The sequence below is a fragment of the Pan troglodytes genome, chromosome 18, assembly GCF_028858775.2.
Source record: "Pan troglodytes isolate AG18354 chromosome 18, NHGRI_mPanTro3-v2.0_pri, whole genome shotgun sequence".
Taxonomy (NCBI): Eukaryota; Metazoa; Chordata; class Mammalia; order Primates; family Hominidae; genus Pan; species Pan troglodytes.
Genome location: NC_072416.2, coordinates 68722385 through 68733422, shown reverse-complemented (window position 1 = coordinate 68733422; position 11038 = coordinate 68722385). Strand labels below are relative to the sequence as shown.

Sequence of the window (11038 nt, the reverse complement as noted above, 5' to 3'; positions counted from 1 at the left end):
CAGAGCAACTGAGCAAGAAAAAAAAATAAAAGGCATCCAAATTGGAAAGGAAAGAAAACTGTCCCTGCTTGCAGACAACATGATCTTATATGTAGAATACCCTAAAGATTACACGTGTGCACACATGCGTACACATACAAACTGTTAGAACTAGTTAACTTCACGTGTGCACATGTGCCTACACACACAAACTGTTAGAACTAGTTAACTTCAAAGTTGCAGGATATAAAATCAACACACAAAAATCAGTTGTGTTTCTATAAACTAACAGTTGAACAATCAGAAAAGGAAATTAAGAAAACAATTTTATATACAGTAGCATCAAAAAGAGCAAAATACTTAGGAATGAATTTAACCAAGGAAGCAGAGGACTTATACACTGAAAACTCAAAGGCACTGCTGAAAGAAATTAAAGACAACACAAATAAATGGAAAGTCATCCCGCGTTCACGGATTGTTAAGACTTAATATTGTTAAAACAATCTACAGGGTCAATATACTTCCTACCAAAATGCCAATGGCGTATTTTTTTCAGAAATACAAAAACCACCTAAAATTTATACTCAGGGTCTCAAAACCCTGAATAGCCAAAACAATCTTTTTTTTTTTTTTTTTTTTTTTTTTTTGAGACAGAGTCTCACTCTGTTGCCAAGCTGGAGTGCAGTCAGCTCACTGCAACCTCTGCCCCCAGGTTCAATCAATTCTTCTGCCACAGCCTCCCAAGCAGCTGGGGCTACAGGCACGTGCCACCGCACCCAGCTAATTTTTGTATTTTTAGTAGAGACAGGATTTCTCCATGTTGGCCAGGATGGTCTCGATCTCTTGACCTCATGATCTGCCTGCATGGGCCTCCCAAAGTGCTGGGATTACAGGCATAAGCCACCATGCCCGGCCAACCAAAACAATCTTTGAAAAGAAGAGCAACATTGGAGGTTTCACACCTTCTGATTTCAAAACTTGCTAGAGAGCTATGGTTATCAAAACAGTGTGGTCTTGGCATAAAGAGACATATAGACCAATGAGATAGAATAGAAAGCTCAGAAATAAACTCTTGCATATACAATCAAATGATTTTTGACAAGGATGCTAAATCCATTCAATGGTGAAAGAATAGTTTTTTCAACAAGTGGTGTTAGAAAAACTAGAAATCCACATGCAAAAAAAATTAAGTTAGAGCATTACTTTACAACATATACAAAATTCGAAATAAATTATAAGACCTCAAACCATAAAACTCTTAGAAAAAAACAGAAAGGAAAACTTCATAAAATTGGATTTGGCAATGATTAAATATGATACCAAAAGCACAAGCAACGAAAGTCAAGGTAGATAAATTGGATTACATCAAAATATAAAACATCTGTACAAAGGACACAACAGAGTGAAAGACAACCTACCAAATGGGAGAAAATATTTACAAATCACCTATATGTTAAGGGGTTAATATTCAGAATAAAGAACTCTGTAACTCCACAACAACAACAAAACCCACACAACCTGATTTTTAAATGGGCAAGGGAGTTAAATAGACATTTCTCCGAAGAAGACACACAATTATTGAAAAGATGTTCAATATTATTAATCATTAGAAAAATGCAAATCAAAACAACGAGTTATCACCTTACACCCATCAGAACGGCTACCATCAAAAAGAATATGAAAAATTTACAACCCTTGTGCACTGTTAGTGGAAATGTAAAATGGTGAAGCCACTATGGTAGATGGTTATGGCAGTTCCTCAAAAAAATAGAGTTAGCATAGGATCCAGCAATTCCACTTCTGGATATATATCTAAAAGAACTGAAAGTACAATCTGAAAGAGATATTGGTCATCCATGTTCACAGTAGCATTATTTATAACAGCTAAAAGTGGAAGCACCCAAGTATCAGAAGAACCAAGTCAATGGATGAATGGATAAACAAAACATGGTATATACATACAATGGAATATTATCCAGCCTTAAAAAAGGAAATTCTGACATATGCTATAACACGAATGAAACCTATAAAACTGTCACGAAAAGACAAATACTATGATTCTACTTATATGAGGTATTTACAGTAATTAAATTAATTGAAGCAAAAAGTAGAATGGCAGTTGCCAGGGGCAGGCAGCAGGAAGAAAGGGAGAGTTATCATCTTATGGGTATAGACTTTTGGTCTCACAGGAGGAAGAAGTTCTAGAGACTAGTTGCACAACAATGTGAATATACTTAATATTACTCAACTCCACACTTAAATGGTTAAGATGGTAAATTGTATGTTATGCATATGTTTACCAAAATTAATTTTTTAAAAGAATAGGAAACTCTCTTCTGCTAGTATGAATGTTAAGTAGTGCAACCATCTTAGGGAAAAAAAAAAAAAAAGTTTGGCATTATCTAGTAAAGTTGGTGTCCAGACTCTATGATGTAGGAGCTCATTTCTACATGTGCCTTAGAGAAACCCTTGCGTATGTAACCAAAAGACATGTACAGGAGTATTTTTGTATGAATAACAAAACAATCCAAATGACTATTAACAGTAGAAAGGATAAATTGTGGTCTATTAATAAAATGGAATAACATACAGCAATTAACTTGAGTGAATTATTAGCTGGATACAGCAACATCAATGAATCTCAAAAATATATTGTTAAAAAATGAAGCACTTTACAGAAGAATACATGCCATGTAATTTTACTTATTTATTTATTTATTTGAGAAACTGATGTTTATTTTCCATCAACCATTTTTCCATGTTGCTTAAGAGCCCATGCAGGGACAGCTTAAGACCATTCAGTGGTTGCTCCTACCCATTCAGTGGCCTGAGCAGTGGGAGCTGCAGACCAGTCTTCCGTGGCAGGCTGAGCGCTCCAGTCTTCAGTAGGGAACTGCTGAATAGGCACAGAGGGCACCTGCACACCTTCAGACCAGTCTGTAACCTCAGGCTGAGTAGCAGTGAACTCAGGAGCTGGAGCAGTCCATTCACCCTGAAATTCCTCCTTGGTCACTGCCTTTTCAGCAGCAGCCTGCTCTTCTTTTTCAATCTCTTCAGGATCTCTGTAGAAGTAGAGCTCAGGCATGACCTCCCAGGGGTGTTCATGGGAAATGGTGTCACGCATGCGCAGAACTTCCCGAGCCGGCATCTACCACATCAAACCCACTGACTGAGCTCCCTTGTTGTTGCATGGGATGGCAATGTCCACACAGCACAGAGGAGAATCTGTGTTACACAGAGCAATGGTAGGTAGGTTAACATAAGATGCCTCCGTGAGAGGCTGGTGGTCAGCCCTGGGGTCAGTAAGCACAAGAAGCGGTGGCTCCGGGAAGGCTGCCTGGATCTAGTTCGTGAAGGTTCCAGGAGTAAAGCGGTCAGCAATTGGAGTGGCTCCAGTGGCAGCAGCAAACTTCAGCATGGCCCTCTGGCCAGTATTCCAGGAGGATATAACGCTGACATCAGCAGGGTTTTCAATGGCAACAATGGCACGAGCTGCCAACGGAAGCTTCTCCCAGGTCCTCTTCAGATTTATGATGTAGATGCCATCACTTTTCCTTTTATAGATGTACTGTTCCATCTGGAAGTCAAGTTTGGTGCCACCTAAGTGGGTTCCTGCTGCAAGGAACTGAAGGACATCCTCCTCCTTCATCTGCAGGACATCAGGGGCTCCAGACATTGTGAAAGTTTCCCTTTAAGTTACGACGGGAATCCAGAACAACAATGTACGGACCCCTCTGTAGGTAGTGCGGAAAAGCGTAATTTTATTTATATAAAGTGCAAAAAACCATGCAAAACCAAGTCATACATTGTTTATGGATACATATATGTATTATAAAAATTTATATAAAATCAAAGGAAGAATTAGTGAAAGATAATGGCCACCTCCAGGGGACAGGGAAGAGTGTACACACATAAATAAAATGGATACATGGGTATTTGTTGTATTAGTCATATTTAAGTTCCACATATACATAATTTTATATTCTTTTATATGCATGTTTCACAATTTTAAAAAGTGCTCTTTTCATACTTCATAGTGTGTTATAGCTCTAGTACAGAAAGTTATATTCCCGGTGTTGCCAAAAAATTATGAACTTTGAGATTAGACAAGTAATTATTAAAGATACAATCCCTGCTCTAAAAGAGTTCATGGTGAATAACAAACACATGCCCTCTAACTATAATACAGCATAAGAACTAAAATAGACAAAGAAACTAGCATAGTTACTGATCTTTAATAGCAGATGCACAGTAAATATTTCGGTGATTTATAGAGGAAATGTTCTTGGAGGAGATGTGTTTCATATGGCTTTGAAATGGTGATGGGATTTTCTCGTTGATTTCAATGAAAGCATACATAAATGGCATTTTGTAAGTTTCCTAGAGCCTTGCTATTCTGTTTGTTTGTTTGTTTGTTTGTTTTGAGATAGAGTTTCACTCTTGTTGCCCAGGCTGGAGTGCAATGGTGCAATCTCGGCATACCGCAACCTCCGCCTCTCGGGTTCAAGCGATTCTCCTGCCTCATCCTCCCAAGTAGCTGGGATTATAGGCATGTGCCACCACAACTGGCTAATTTTGTATTTTTAGTGGAGACGGGGTTTCTCCATGTTGGTGAGGCTGGTCTTGAACTCTCAACCTCAGGTGATCCGCTCGCCTCAGCCTCCCAAAGTGCTGGGATTACACGCACGAGCCACTGCAGCTGGCCAAGACTTGCTATTCTAAATGTGGTCACGGACCAGCTATATTAGCATCATTTGGGAATTTTTTTAAAACGCAGACTCTTGTGCCGCCCCGACAAAACTTACCAAATCAGATTCTGCATTTTCATAAGATACCCAGGTGATCCACATGCACCTTAAATTTGAAAAGTGCTGCTCTATGGTATATTTATGTTATTTTTAAACAGAAATAGCCATCTAAAATGTTTTCTCAAGAATGTCTAAAAAAATGTTCATTTTGCTGCCTTATCTCTGTGATTTCATTACATTTTATTTATATATACATATATGCTTCATATAATGTATAATGTTATTATATATATACATATATACACATATACATTATGGAAATATACTGTACCCAATTTTGACTCCCAGATTCAAACCCTTCCTCCCCACTCTACTTCCATAACCTTGTTTATACTCTGGCTGACCACGAATTTCATTCCTTATTGTTTAAAAGAACACATTCCTTTAATTTTTTTTTTTTTTTGAGACAGAGTTTCGCTCTTGTTGCCCAGGCTGGAGTGCAATGGCACAATCTTGGCTCACCGCAACCTCTGCCTCCGGGGTTCAAGTCATTCTCCTGCCTCAGCCTCCCAAGTAGCTGGGATTATAGGCATGCGCCACCACACCCGGCTAATACTGTATTTTTAGTAGAGACAGAGTTTCTCCATGTTGGTCAGGCTGGTCTCGAACTCTCGACCTCAGGTGATCTGCCCACCTCGGCCTCCCAAAGTGCTGGGATTACAGGCGTGAGCCACCCCACCCAGCTGCATTCCCTAATTCTACAGAACATAGTCATACATTGCTTACAGATAGGAGTATGTTCTGAGGAATTAGTCATTAGGCAATTTCGTCATCGTGTGAACATGTACTTATACAAACCTAGATGGTACAGCCTACTATACACCTAGGCTATATGGCACAGCCTGTTGCTCCTATACTATAACCCTGTTGAGTGTGTCACTATACTGAATTCTGTAGGCAACTGTAAAACAATGGTATTTGTTTATCTAAACATAGAAAAGGTAATGCACTACCCTATGACTTTAGGATGGCTAAGACATCACTAGGTGATAGGAATTTTTCAGTTCCGATATAATCTTACGGAACCACCATCACATAGCAGTCTGCTGTTGAAGTAAACATCATGTGGCACATGACTATACACAAGAAGTTGTTGTCTGAGAACTTATTCAGAAGTGACTTGAATATCTCTTCTCTGTAGAGCAATCCATCCATTAATTTTTTTCACTTATTAAATGTGACATGTCACAGACCTAGTCCAAGCTCTGGGAAAGCAACAACGAACAAGACAGACAATGTTCCTGTCCTCGTAGAGCTGGCATTTGGCTGGGGAATGAAATGCAAAATAAAGTATTATTATATTAACGTTTTATTCAACATGAAGGCAATATTTCAAAACTTAACTTGGCTGAGTTTTCAAAACAGAGAGTTAATAGGTTTGTAGCTTTCTGTCTGACATGAGCTCATAGGATCACAGAACCTTGAAGCCCAAAGGTACCTTAGAGAATATCCAATTCAACAGCTTATTTACACCTGATACTTAGAGATGTTAAAAAGCCAGACTGGGGTCCAAATTTTGTGAAATTACTATGAAGTCCATTTATTTAGATTATTAACTGTATATATTAAAAGTCACGTTCAGCAGGATTTCAAATCATAGCATTAGTAACATTCCAAGCGAATGTGTTTATTTCTTGTTCTTTTCTCTCGAGGAAATCGATTACACTAACTTTGAGTTACTTATATTCACAGCTAGCACCGAACAGATTTAATAAATATAAATTTGGAAACACGACCAAAAGCCAAAGTTTGAAAGAAAAATTAAAGAACACAGAAGGCTCTTTTGAATTGTCAAATCATAAAGAGGAAACATTGTTTTGTTAATTTAAAGTATGGCTCTTTGGCTCTATACCCAGTAATGGGATTGCTGGGACAAACAGTATTTCTAGTTCTAGACCATGGACACAGGGAGGGGAATATCACACACCGGGGCCTGTTGGGGGATAGGGGGAAAGGGGAGGGAGAGCATTAGAACAAATGCATAATGCATGCGGGCTTAAAACCTAGATGGTGGGTTGATAGGTGCATCAAACCACCATGGCACATATATACCTATGTAACAAATCTACACTTTCAGCACATGTATCCCAGAACTTAAAGTAAAATTTAAAAAAAAAAATTCAAAAAAGAATACTGTGAAGAAAAATAAATAAATTATAGCTCTTTAAGCTGAGCTGTTTTTCCTTCATTTAAGCACCTCTTTGTTTTTATTGGGAGACTAATGGCTACTTGCATTAGAGGATCAGACTTTAATGGGGAGAAAAACAGCCTTGAAATACAAACTAAATAAGATTTCTTGGGTCGCAGGTTAAATTCATCACGTGCAAGTTCAAGTTCTGTGGGTAAGATTCATTCAAAAGATTGGATGGTATTTTGACACCATAAATATCTGAATTTCCACCTCATAACCCAAGTCGTTCCCAGCACCTGTCTATTTATCAGTTACTACATAATGCACCCCATTCTTTTCCCTAAAGTGAAATTACTTCAGAGGAACAAAGGAAGAAAATTTACACTAACACAAAAGTTGTGCTCTAGCATTTCTTTTACTCATTCATCACACAAAAAAAGCCACAGTATTCTGATTTTAAGTTTTCCGTTAACAAGAATCTTACATTTTTTATTTTCACATCATGTGAAACATAGAAAATGTTGAAATAATAATAAACCTCCAATCTTCAAAACAAAACGTTTTTCCATCAGTATGCAGAAATTTTGACTATTATTAGGTTCCCCAGGAACAGTGAACTATCCTATTTTTATGTGGTTTCTGAAAATATTTATTCCCCTGGTTGGGAAGTACTCAACCCTTGCCATTTTTCTTGGGAAGAACCCATTATATAATAAGGTATTTATCTTTCCCTCGGAGCTGGCTTCCCAAGAAATAAAGAAAACATGCAGAACGCTTTGAAATGATGGTGGAGCACATTTTTAAGAGGAAAAAGGAAAAAAAAAGAACAGATTCTGAGAACATTAGTCTGAACCCAAAAGAGAGAAACACTTGTAATCAATTTTCTTTTCATTAATGTAATAAATGCCGCCTGCACTTTGTGTGCCTAAAGAGAACCATTCTGAGATAAAGGATGTCTCCCCAACCTTTTATACTGAACCGGTGGTTTCCCAAATTTAATATGCATGAAGAGTGCACGTGAGCCCTCTTAAATCCAAGAGCCAAACCCTGCCTGTGCAATAAATCTCACCACTACTCCACTATTAGACAGGGGATTAAAACTAATCTAGCAATCCCCAAACCAAGCACTGAGTGGATTAAAATGCAAAACGCATGGGAGTGGGAAGATGCTTAATGCTAAATAACAAACATTTTAATCATAGAAATCATTTTTATCTTCTTGTTTATGCTAAGTAGATACTATTAGACTTAATATCTGTATTAACACAAGTGGAGAAAAGAAACAGTATTACCAAGACCCAAGTATTTTAATGCCTTAGAATAGCTGGCCCAAAAAACAAAAGCAAACAAAAATGAGCTTAATGAAAGGACTACACTGTGATCTTTAGATTAATTGTCTACTCCTTTAAGGTCAACTCAATGATGCTTGACCTTTTTAATTTTCCTTTAAGCCAATGCAGTACACACTATAAAGGTTGAATCAAGAAAGACAAAAAAGTTTCCAGGGTTCCCAGCCTGAAAGTGGAGCAGGCTTTCTCTGAGTAATGCCTATGTAATATTTAAGTCAGCAAATGCCTTAACCATCATCTTCTTTGCCAAATTATCACAGCACAACAATAGGAGAGTCCCCATTGCAGTGAACCCAGAAGAGGCCCTTATGAGGCCTGCACCCCGTAAAGCTGTAGCTGATTGCAAATGTAGGAAAGTGAACATGTGCAGGCTCTCATTAGCACTGTCTATCCAAAGAACACAATACACACACACATCTGGCATCTCCTAACGGCTGTGGAACCCATTACACACAAAACCAATGACTTCGCTCCAACTGCAATCCATATAATGCTGGAAGGAAATCCATAAAGTTTTATCTGAAACACTGTTGTACCTTTCAACTCTGTCATCTTCCTCAATTTTCCACTCCTGGGTTCTGTTTTACCCTCTCTCAGACATCTGCGTTTCAATTTGAATCCCTTCCCCGGGCCCTTCCCTACCCCCACTTCCCTATAAAATATTCTTCAAGTCTCCCCTCCTGTACCATGCTATGCAATTCCTACCAAGTCAGGCTCAGTCTTTCTTACGTAGAACAATTGCTACAAATGGTTATAACACTGACATGGAGGTTGGTCCTGGGACGCTTACCTCATCCCCAGCATTTGTTTCCAAACACAAAATCTAGGAGAAAAATTGGACTATTATACATAAGTGCAGTATAAAATGGAAGGTATGTACACAAAGCTTGGACTAGCCTAGGCATTCATAACTTGTTTTCAGTTTTCAAGTATTGGTATTCATTTCATTTCCTCTCAACCAAGTCCTCATGGTTCAGAAAACTTTACACATTACACAGTAGTAAGAGGAGTTATGAATTAACACTTGGAGTTATAAAATAGGAATAGGAAGATCTCTGATTTCAAGCATTGTGATGCGTAAGTTTCTGCAGTGAAATCGCTAAGTCATCTCATGTTTGTAACAACAGAAAAAAGAAGTTGAGATTCAATGTAATGTGACTTCCTCAAAAAAGCAGGTTTTGTCATATATGTATATATATATAATTTTTTGTCATATATATATATAATTTTTTGTCATATATATATATATATAATTTTTTTTTTTGAGACTGGATTTTGCTCTTGTTGCCCAGGCTGGAGTGCAACAGCGCAATCTCAGCTCACTGCAACCTCTGCCTCCCAGGTTAAAGCAATTCTCCTGCCTCAGCTTCCCGATCTTTCTTACATTTTAAAGGGTCATAGAATCACTACATCTTAGGGAAACAATAAAAAAATAAACTAGGGTACTGGGAAATTCTTCAAGCACGGCTCAGTCAAAATGATGTGAACTTTCATTTATGAGGACAGTTTTGTAAAAATATTCCAATGTTTCTAGTTTCTGATAGCATATCTGTCTCATCAGCAAAGACCACCAACGAAGTCCCAGGGATCTTCAGAAATCACCCCAACCCCTCAAGCAAATGGACTTCTCAAAAAGCAGCTGATTTTGTGGAAGGAGTTCCCAAATCCCAATCAGTTGGCCAGGGCTGGTCCATGATGAAACTTTCACCAGCCTTCACCAAGTTAAATTTGTTTAACATGCAGACAAATAATTGTTTATTCTAAGATTATCTCCTCCCTATACTTTCAGTATTCAAATCTCTTTTATGAAGGGATGATTACAATATGTGACGGTTGATTTATTTTCTGTTTGCTTTCTGCGTTTTGTTTTTTCACGGGGACACATCTTTCTTGGAAAAATTTTAATTGGCAACATTTTGAAATTTAATGATCCATGAAGTCCAAATTGCTGGGACTTTGTGGAATAAGAAAAATGTTCTAGGGACGAAGTTTTCATCTTTCTTTCCAAATACTAATCCATCTCATTGGTCTAGTAATCAGATGAGAGGATGAGAAAAAATTGTTGTGTTGGCTTAGTTTTAGCTAACTTGGATTTAATAACCAAGAACAATCACCACGACAGAATAAAGTTTTCTCCTCGAGATCCTGACTGATAGATTACTCAGCTCATGGCGGGATTGATTCTGTGGTAGGAACAGAGAGAACAATAGGAAAAAGGTATGGAATCTGGGTACATAAATCCCCACACACAACAATCTTGAAAATGTAGGCCTGTCATTGCTGATTAGAAAGTTCCCCATCTTCTTGTTTCCACCTTCCTTATTGTTGCTTTGAGAAGCTGGAAGATTACTTACCTTCTTGAGATTGGAGCTGTCTGGCTCCCAAAGGTTTGTAGAATTTCTCCACGTTCCCATCTGCCTGCTGTGAATTTCACTGCACATCCATTGCTGCTCACCCCGTGTATCATGGATCTAGAAAATATTCACTAGAAACTCAAATGCCCATTTCTCATCTTTATGTGATTTTTGTGGGTATGTGTATGTGTGTGTGATCTTACGATGCTGTTTATAAGAAGATATCATTCGTCACTTAGAAGGCACGTAGTATTTTATTTTCAGGATCCTCCGAAAAGCTGGGAAAATCTCATCTCCATTATTTTTAGGCACTGTCACTGTCTCTCAAGACATAGGTTTTAATATGGTATCGTACCAAAAATGATGGCAGTGTAGCAATTTTGGGCCAATGTATGGGCATCCTTTATCATTGCCTAG

The 11038-nt window shown here is 38.0% G+C and overlaps 1 pseudogene; it reads right to left on the bottom strand.

Annotated features, from left to right (window-relative positions):
- Positions 1–2740: 2740 nt before the first annotated feature.
- Positions 2741–4758, bottom strand: LOC129137470 (small ribosomal subunit protein uS2-like; annotated as a pseudogene).
- Positions 4759–11038: the final 6280 nt, after the last annotated feature.